Source organism: Protopterus annectens, chromosome 14.part0, assembly GCF_019279795.1.
Source record: "Protopterus annectens isolate FY-2018-M chromosome 14.part0, PAN1.0, whole genome shotgun sequence".
NCBI classification, from domain to species: Eukaryota; Metazoa; Chordata; order Ceratodontiformes; family Protopteridae; genus Protopterus; species Protopterus annectens.
Genome location: NC_056748.1, coordinates 966,749,040 through 966,759,443, shown reverse-complemented (window position 1 = coordinate 966,759,443; position 10,404 = coordinate 966,749,040).

Genomic DNA, 10,404 nt, shown 5'->3' with positions numbered 1-10,404 from the left:
ACGGAGGCTCTCAATGAAAATATGCTCTAGCAACAGAGACCACCAAAGTAGAAACACAAGCAACCGCCACCCCACCAACACAACCCAAATGACATATAACCCACAAACTCAGTGTGCCACTCAACCACAGCCCATAAGGCATAATAACATACCCAACACTCTAGTCATAGGAGACTCTGTAGTCAGGCACACTGATGTTCCATTCATCAGGCTAAACAAGGAGAAAGTTACTGTCAGCTGCCTGTCGGGTGCCAGGATCCACCACATAATGCATACACTCAGGTCACTCCACAACAAGTACAAATATGACTTTGTCATTGTCCATGTTGGTGTGAATGACCTGAGACATACCTCCCTTGACTACATGGAAAGAGACATGGAGGAGGTCTCTGATCTTGTAGCCCAGGCAGGTATGACAATAGCCCTGAGTAGCATTCTGCCATCACCCAGAATGATACCACAGTACAAGGACAAAATGATTGACTTCAACAATTGGCTAAGCTTCTGGTGTCATTCTATGGGGATCCAGTATCTGTCTGCCTGGGATGACATGATTGACAGACCACGGTGCTGTGCCAGAGATGGCATGCACCTGTCGCGCTTGGGATTCCGGATACTGGCTAAGGCTCTTGCCACACCTATAGTGCCTTTTTTAGGTGAGATTCAAATGACAAATTCACCACTGTAACAGGTACAAGCAAGCAAAATCTGAGGGTAATGCTACTCAATGCTAGAAGTCTAAACCTCAAAATGCATTCACTCAAGGCACTCCTTAACATTGACATCTGTGCAGTGACAGAGACCTGGTTCAAGGCTCCAGAGAGCACCCTTGCATTACCAGGCTATAATTCATACCACACCTTTTGGCCACCTAACCTAGACTTAAACATTAAAGGCAGAGGCATGTCCATATTCATTAAGGATATCCACACCTCCAGGCTAGTTGCTCAGCATAATACATCTGAGGGTATCCCAGTGTAACTAACTCTGGGCATGATTGCAATCCAAATTGTAACTTGCTACAGATCCCCCACCATGCCCCAGGATTCCCACTCCTCATTTCTTGATACACTGGAAAATATTAGGGTGCAAATCAACACCCTAATAATGGGTGATTTCAACTACCCCACCATTAACTGGGAAAACTACTCATGTACCAAATCTTTTGTTCAACATTTTCTGGAATTCATAAATTCCAGCACCTCGGATCAACTTATCCACACTCCCACCAGGGGCAACAATATCCTAGACCTGGTCATTACCAACATGGGCAACCGGTGTTCCACACCAGAGGTCAAATCCTCATTGGTCATATATGACCACAAGCTAATCATCCTAGACATCCACATCCTGCCTCCACCCCCATTAGGAAAACCACCCTAAAAAAATTCTCCAAAGCCAACTTCACACTTTTTAAGACAGAAGTGGCAAACTTCACGACACCCATGCAGACGGACAATAGAAGTATGACTGCTGAATCCTACACAAATGCACTTTATAAGCACTTACACAGCTGCATGGATCATGCTATCCCTAACAGAACCAAGATGCTATCCTCAAAAAAAGGAAACCAATCTGGTGGTCCCCTGCCACAAACAAACTCTACAACAGAAGAGAGAAACTGTTGAAAAAAAGAGTAAACTCCCATGATTGGAGGAACTCCCTGGTCAGCCTCAGTAAGAAGCTGAGATCCCTCATAAAAGTCTCCAAAGCTAGTTACAAAAACAAAATTGCCACTGATTCTAAAGAGAACCACAAAGCATTCTATAGCTATGTCAAGAATCTCAATGGCAACACTCAGATCTGCTCTGAGTTACAGCACAATGGCACTAAATATGCAGAACCAACTGATATTGCCAACATCCTGGCAGATAGGTTAAGTGCTAACTTTGCCCTCCTCTCACTCCCTAAAGGGCCCATCTTTATACTAGAAGAATGCAAAGTTCCTGCAATCATGGCTTCACAGGTAAAAACTACATTCTCCAAAGCCAAGAACACAGCATCCATGGGACCTGACAACATCCCAGGCTGAGTTCTACACAAACTACAGAATGAACTGAAACCCCAACTAAGCACCATGTTCAATCATAGCCTCATCTCAGGCTTTATGCCCACTGAATGGCACACAGCAATGGTTATCCCACTCCACAAAGGGGGAGCCACCACAGATCCCGGAAACTACCTTCCCATTAGCGTAATGATCCTAGTCCGCAAGGCCATGGAACGTATCATCATGGAACTTATAAACAAAGACATTGGTAATCTCCACACTCTGGACCTCACCCAGTTCAGGTTTGTAAAAGGCTGATCATGTCTCCTAAACCTGATAGACTTCTTCAAAGCCATTGACGAGGGTAAGGTGGTTCACACATTCCTATCTAGATCTCGCCAAAGCTTTCAACACCATCCCCCACTCTGGAATTATAGATAAACTCACCAAGCTATGTATAAATCCCTATGTCACAAGATGGGTTGCCAAATGGCTCACTAACAGAACCCACACTGTGAAAGTAGCAGACTCCAAATCCGACTTCAGACCAGTGACAAGTGGAGTACCACAGGGTTCAGTCCTGGGTCCTCTCCTGTTTGGTATCTACTTTTCTGAAGTACAGGCTAACAGAGAAGGTCTTTGGCTAATGAAGTTCGCAGATGACTGCAAACTAGGAGCCATAACTGAAACTCCTAATGATGTGGACATCCTACAAAAAGGCCTCTCTGAGACAGATGCCTGGTGTCGAAGCTATGGCCTCCTCAATGGCAAAAAGTGCACTGTCATCCCCCTTTGATAAAAACTCTGTACCCATGTGCTACGACATAGGTGGTAGTCTACTTAACACCAAACGTGTGATAAGAGATCTTGGGACACAGGTAGACAGTAGTCTCTCCTTTGATAATCACATCACCACAATATTCAGGAAATCCTTCTACGTGGCACACCTCATCACAAAAGTTTCTCATCCAGGAAAAAAGAGGTCATTGTTCCCCTTTACTCGTCACTCATTAGACCCATTATAGAGTACAACACCCCTTTTGGTATGTACCTCACAAGACATCTACAACAACTGGAAAGGCCACATAAATACCTCACAAAGAGGATTACCAGCCTCAAACAGATGCCCTATGCAGACCATCTCAAAAAACTCCAGCTTTACTCCGTCGCATATCGCCTACTTAGAGGAGATCTCTGCCTAGCATACAAAGCTGTGTTAAACCCAGAGCTGTTGGACATGCTCCACTTAAAGAAATCCCAATCCCTCTGAGCTACATGCTCTATGGACCTAAACCTTGTCACCACAATAAACAGAATATGCTGGAGGCATAGATTCCTGTCCCAGAGATTTCCCATACTCTGGAACAAACTACCTTTATATATCAAACAAAGCTCCTCATTAGCACTCTTCAAGACAAATCTTGATGATTGGATGGGAAATAGGAAATTCACCCCTGGGATCACCTCTATGGCTATGCTCGACAGGGGCACAGGAAAATAATTTTCTTGGGTGTCGAAAGCCACGGTACCTTTTTTGCTAGGCTTATATAGGCCCTAGTGCCAATAGCCTAGTACCTACCAATGAACCTATGAACCTATGAAAGTAGCTAGGAATTTGTAGGACAGGTGTAGGGAAGGTCCATAGCTGTCCATTTCTTCTACAGCAACAGCTGTACATATATATTGAATTTGGAGGTACATTTGGGCACTCAAACCCCTGAGAGATGAGTGAGGACAACAATAATGTGTTGTGAAGCTAATTAGACCAAATTATGGATCCAGTGGACACCTGTGCAAAATGGACAGCTATGTATGAGACAAAATTTTTTTTGGGAACAGATTGCCCTTTTTTCTTTTTTTTAAGGTGAGAGTGGGATGTTGGGAAGGATAGTAGGTATATTTGGGGAGGTAGGTTGAGTAGGTAGACAGACAAGATGGACAAGACAGCATACACGGGCGGTATATGACACATGTGGGGGGGTAAACACCTTGGATGGGGGAGGGGGTTTGGAAATCGGAAGCCAATGAGTCCCCAAATGAAAAGAATGGGACTGAGGTCCCCACCCATGGGCAGTCACCACTGCACCTTCATGGCCCAGAAGGTGACTGTGCGGGAGGCTGACTAGGAGGGGAAAGCTGACCCTCTAGTTGCACCATGCGGCCCTCAAGCTGGCATAGCAGATCTACAAACTCCTTTCGGAGCTTGCTACACACCAATCCCCGGACCTGGCTTCGGGTGACAGTATCCTGCCCTTGCCCACTCCTGGGGGGGGTGAGCCCCATCCCCTGAGGTGGTTCCACCCGAAGGTGGTGCAGGACCAGCGGGCAAGGAGGTCCCAGGTTGGGTCCCAGATGTGCTGGGGCACTGTGCCGCAGTCAGATGAGGTGGGAGAGGTGGGTTCGCTGGGATTGACCTTTCCAGACGTGCTATGGTGTTGCAGTTTTAGAACATATGTGGGTTAGTAATAGTCAACACAATCCAGGATTAGTTATAACAACATGCATAGATATTCCCATTAACCCAAACCAACAGATTTGGAGCAGTTGCATAGCAAACAGAACACATGCATATAGAACCACAGTGGCCATTACAATAGCATCCAGGTTACATTGATAGCAACAGGCCACCAGTGATAGTATTTCAGAATGGAACATTAATAGGAACACATTTCAATATTTGTTGAACAATAGGATATATGTCCCAACAGTAGGTTTGGAGTAAAACATACCCATTGATTTGTGTGTTTAGATTATTGTTGCAGATATGGTGGGTGAGGGAGAGAGGTGTCAATTAACAACTTGCATATCCTTGCAGTACTCACAACTTTAATGATTATTGCTCTACTCATTACTCTACAGGTATTATTACAATACCCTATGGCCTTGGTTTGGGCAGTGGTATGTTTGCACACAGTGTATACTTCAACTGTCTTATAGCTACATTCTACTTCTCTTACCTGGTAGACCTGTGGGGGAATGTTTGTTAACACTACCTGTTTCTACACATATTCCCAGATTCCTAGTTAAAATTATGCATACAGCTTACTACCACTCCCGGGATTCGAACCATGGCTGTGTTTGCTAAAAATACAACAATTTGTGTTTCATCAGAGTGAGCTATTTAGAAACAGCTATTTTTTTGCATTAGTGTTTTCTGTCTAAGTCTCTCTTGGTTGCACAATCTGACCTTGTAATTACAACATTCTTATACAGACATTCCTAGACATATTTTTTATGTAGCACAGTGTGAGAAACAGTGGTTGACACAACAGTACTATTCGGATATCAGATCTTGGTGAATGCAACATGTCAGGCGATACAATACCAGAGTAAACACAACTAGTCCAGGATTTAGAACTTTATTGCCAGGCAGTTACACTTTTATTTAAATATGACCTATATGGGACTATTACTGTCATATTGTCTGGTTTATTCAGTACAAACCATATACATTTTTATAGTGCCAGGTGACATTTTACTCCTTTATATTTATTTGGTATGACTACTACAAGCTGGATTGTTACTCACCAGCCTCACGACGCAGCTTTTGCAACCTGCTGGCATGGGCTTCCTGGTTCACAGCCCAATCAGCTGCAGCTGTAATGAAAATAGAGAAACATTTATGCATACCTGTCCATCACATACACAGACTGGACTTTGGTAAACAGTTATTACTATGAATTCTTACTGCTGGGACATCTCCCCTCTCTCTTGCTTCTTGGACCCACTGTTCCAAGAGCTCCCTCTTCCTCCATTTCGAGTCGGCATAGTGGTGCCGGACCTACTCACCAATCTGAGGGATACCAGTGGCATTGGTGAGATCATGGGCGAGACTTTCCCAGGCTTCTGCTTTATATTGGGAGCCCTGGTACTGGTCCTGCAGCAGTCTCACATCACGTTTTTTTACCAGGAGTCTTACCATGACCTTGGATTCCTGTATGCCCCAGCGCTGTGCCTGAAAGTGCATGCCCTCTCCAACACCTGCTATACTGCCTACAGTGGAGAGCTACATCCACTTATGAGCTGTATTCCCGCCTGCAGTTTTTAAATACAGCCGATTTCCTGCCCTTTGCCAAGATTGGATGGTTTTGAAAATGCTGACCTAAGCTAAGCTACAGGTAAACCTGCTAAGCTAAGGTTGGCAGTGCTTAAAGAGGCAGGTTCAGCATTGCTTACCAATGGGCAAATCCACTTAGCTGAGCAATTCATTGCTTAGTATTCATATGTACACAATGCTTAGCATTGCTTAAGCTTTTTTATTGGTCTACCACCTGTATGGGATTGACTCATCATTCATTACATCATATAGATTTATTTACCTTCCCTGACATCCCCCAATGTGCTGTAATTAATTTATTCTTGTGTGACTATACTGTATGGGGCACTTGCATTTATGTGTGGGTTTCACTAGTTTATTACACTGACATCTCACATCTGGGCCTAATACACTACTCTGGTTGAGAAAAATATGTTACTTCCTACATAAATATACAAATAAATTAAAATTGTAATGTTTACAGATGCAAAATGGCAATGTCTTTGGTGAGGCTCGAACCATGAATGACTCCATACAAAGTGTACGCTCTAACTACTACACTATTGCTCTTATGTTCATCCTGGATGTCTATTGCTTTTTAACTTATCCTGCCATTTCAGCTGGTCTAAGCTTAGCTAAGCAACAGGCACACCCATGCAGCTATGCTTAAACTTTATTGCATATGTCAAAAAAAATATTTATTTGTTGTGTTTTTTTAATTTGTACCCTTCATAATATCCATACTAATGCTGAGCCTGTTATTCTATCAACTTTTTGGCTTTGTAGGGACGATTGTCCCTTATGGCTTTGTCCAAATTTCTTACCCTGATGGGTTGGGGGTGTTACAAGCGTTCTCACTCATTTTAAATTGCCGAACGGCAATTCTGGAGTGCAGGGGGTGTGTGCATTGTCAGAGCTCTGCTCTCAGACACACCTCCTGCACTTGTACACAGAACCATGCCCGTTTTACTGCAGGGCAGCGCGCCTTCATACATATGCATGGCGTGTTGCTGTGCTGAACAGCCACGGTCGCTTCCATTCAAGAATAAGGTATTCCTGCACGGACGTTTGCTGAATTCGGCGGTTGTTTTTTTTCATGGAAGAGGGATTTGGGGAAAAAAGTAGTATTTTTTGGTTAGGGTTGAGTATGAGCTGTATAATTTAACATAATATGGTTGTTCTTGTTGTTGTTGTGTCTTTCGGGTTTTCCCGGTTAGGGGTCGCCACAGCGGAACTCCGGTCCACTAATGATTGGCAGTAGATTTTTATGTGCCAAGTTGCCAGCCCTGACGCACAACCTTCAATGAAGGTACGCCCATTCACAAATGTCTCCACACAGAAGACACTCTAGCTGAGAATTGAACAGGACAACATCTTACTGTGAGGCGACAACACTTCCGCAGCACCACCACTGCAGATAATTTAATATAATATGGTACAGTTCCAAAAAGACCACAAAGGGCTTAAAATTTTCTGTTCTGATGGTTGGGTAATGCATTTACACTTTTGCTTCATTTTTATGCTGTTAGTAGCAAGATAATCCAAATGAAAGAAACTCAGTACAATTACACAGATCCAAAATAATCTTGTTCCATATGTTATGGAAGTTTTGGTTGTATTATGATCTAATAAATGTAGTGTATTCCTTAGAGTGGGAGTAGGTGAATATTGTGATTTGACTGACAGTCTTACAGGTAGACTAGGGCAGCATTCACAAAAGAATTTAAAAGAAATGGAGTTGACTACCAAGTAACTCCCTGAAAGTGGACCTGCTCAGGAAAGTAAGCCTTTAAAGAGCTGACATTTTGTCATTGGGTCATATTTTCCAGTGTGCTATTTTATATTTACTGATCATTTGAATAATTTGTCATACTAGCATTGTGACACTTTCATTGTGCCATTTCATTCTGCTTTTTCACTAATATATGATTTTATTAATTTGTCATCTTGTGAGTAAGTCATCCTGCAAGTACATCACCATTCCTATGTATTATTTTGCCTACTTTGTTAATTCAAATTTAATTAACCTGGAATTCAACAAAGTCTCAGTACTTGTGCTAACTGCCCAACATAGGCTGAACAGTTAGCACAATGGTGAGAAATTCTGATACAGAAATAGTTATAGCCACAATGAGAAAGACTTCATTTACAGCTCATTACCATTTCTCTGAACTGTGCACTGAGCTGTCAGACCGGACCGTGCTTGTATTCTTCCGAGCAGCCCATGCGTCATGCTAGAAAATACACTGTCTGCACACACACACACACACACACATACATACGCACACACTGTAGATCAATGTGTGTGTATGTGCCTTTAAGAAGCCATCTGAAGGCTTGCACAAGTGTATAATACTGAGCACATGCTAGCCTGACTACCATTTTGTAGTTAGCTGTTGAGATGTAAGCATGTATGTATGTAAGGTCTGTCTGTTAATCAGTTTTATATTATATGATGCTGCTATCCATCCTGTTTCTATGTAATAAAGCATCTAAATGAACTACCCCACCTGCTTGTCATCTATGTTAGAGATGGATGAGTGACATGTCAAAAGAAGCATGGCCAAAATGACTTGTTGCCAGAAAGAGTTCCAGTTTCTCCAGTTTAAGTCTAAGAGGTATCCAGTTGGTATTGGAGGAATATAGAGGACTGTATCACCCCTACTGCACGTATAATTTGCAAAACAGGTCAGAAATTAATTTCAGATGTTAAAACTTGCTCAAATAGTTTCCTATTTGCAAAATATGAAATGAAGCATGCAGAACACTCTAAATGATATTCAAGTAAACAAATATGTCTGATATTAATAAAAAGATTTGAATTACAATGGAAAATGTTTGACATAAAATCCGAATTCTGTAAAACAAAAAAAAATAAGGGGAAACAACTGCATTTTCACTAAGTACACATTTTTCGTATTGATTAAAGATATCCAAATTATCAGAAGTGTATAAAGTGCCCATATGTTTGTGCAGTGTTACAGTAAAGTTATTTCACAAAATACAGCCATTTCAGAGCATATTTCACAAAGTACAGTATTTCGAAGAGTTTATTGTGCATTTGAATGTTATTACAGGCTCACAGCACAGCTTGTTCATAGATAGTTGCAACGGCCATATTTTCAGTGTATTTGTGCATACTTTACTGGCATGGCAAATGGATTTCGAAAACCCAGTGCACTTGTGTTTGGCAATAATATTGCAGAGAACTGGAGTGTGTTTGAGCAAGGGTACAACATTTTCATACAGGCTGTATTTTCTGATAAAGATGACCGTACAAAGGCATGTATTCTACTTAATTTAGCTGTGTAAGAAGCCATTGGAAGGGAGTGCTCATTTGTATATGCACCTGCTGTCTATGCAGGAGAGGGGGAAACTATCATATAGTAGTACCAGCTGAGTCAAGGGGGACCCTTAGTGCTTAAAATGCAAATTTAGAGAAATGTGTTACCCCAGACAAATGTTACAATGGAAAGGCACTTATTTTATACAAGGGATCAAAATCCTGGTGAAACTTTTGCAGTATATATATATATATATATATATATATATATATATATATATATATATAAAACTGACTTGAGGAATAAGGCTAAGATGTGCAGATTTGGTGATTTAAGGGATGAGTTGATAAAAGACAGACTTGTGTGTGGTATTAAAGATGATGCTATGAGACAGATTTTGCTTCGTGTTTGTGATTTAACTTTGAATAAGGCCATTGAGATTTGTCAGAAGTACGAGCCCAAAGAAAAATACACAAATATGTTTACAAATGAGAGATACATGCTTCCAGTAACTTCTAGAGCTCATACTGATAGTAACAGCATGTTGTTAAAAAAACAGGCCCAACCACATGGCAGCAACTGTAGCCCTTGCAGCACCCACTGGTAAATCCGGAGCTTTCCAGCAAATTCCAGAGTTCGCACAGTCTCAATGAAGCATAAGAGTGAGTCAGCAAACTCAAAGCATGGGCCCCCACCCAGTTTCTTTACCAACTGTCATAACTGTGGTGGAAATCATAAATTTAAAAGGGAAAAATGTTTAGCTTTTGGTCAGCAATGCCACAAATGCAATAAGTGGAACCATTTCTAGAGGTTTGTAAATCAAAAGGCCCACATTTTTTTATTAAAAGGGAATATTTTAAGAAACAAGTTGATCAATTAGAAAGCTGCAACTCTACTCTTTATGTTGATGGTGTGTCAGTGCTTCATGAAACAGTTAACACAGTAGATTTAAGGGCAAAGACTGAAGTATTTTGTACTGTGTGGAAAAATGGAAAAGCCACAGAGCTCAAAGTTGACAGGTTCTAAGTGCAATGTTATATCAGCAGAAATATTTGCTAGAGTGTGTCATGGTGAAAGGCTTGATTTGGAAAAGT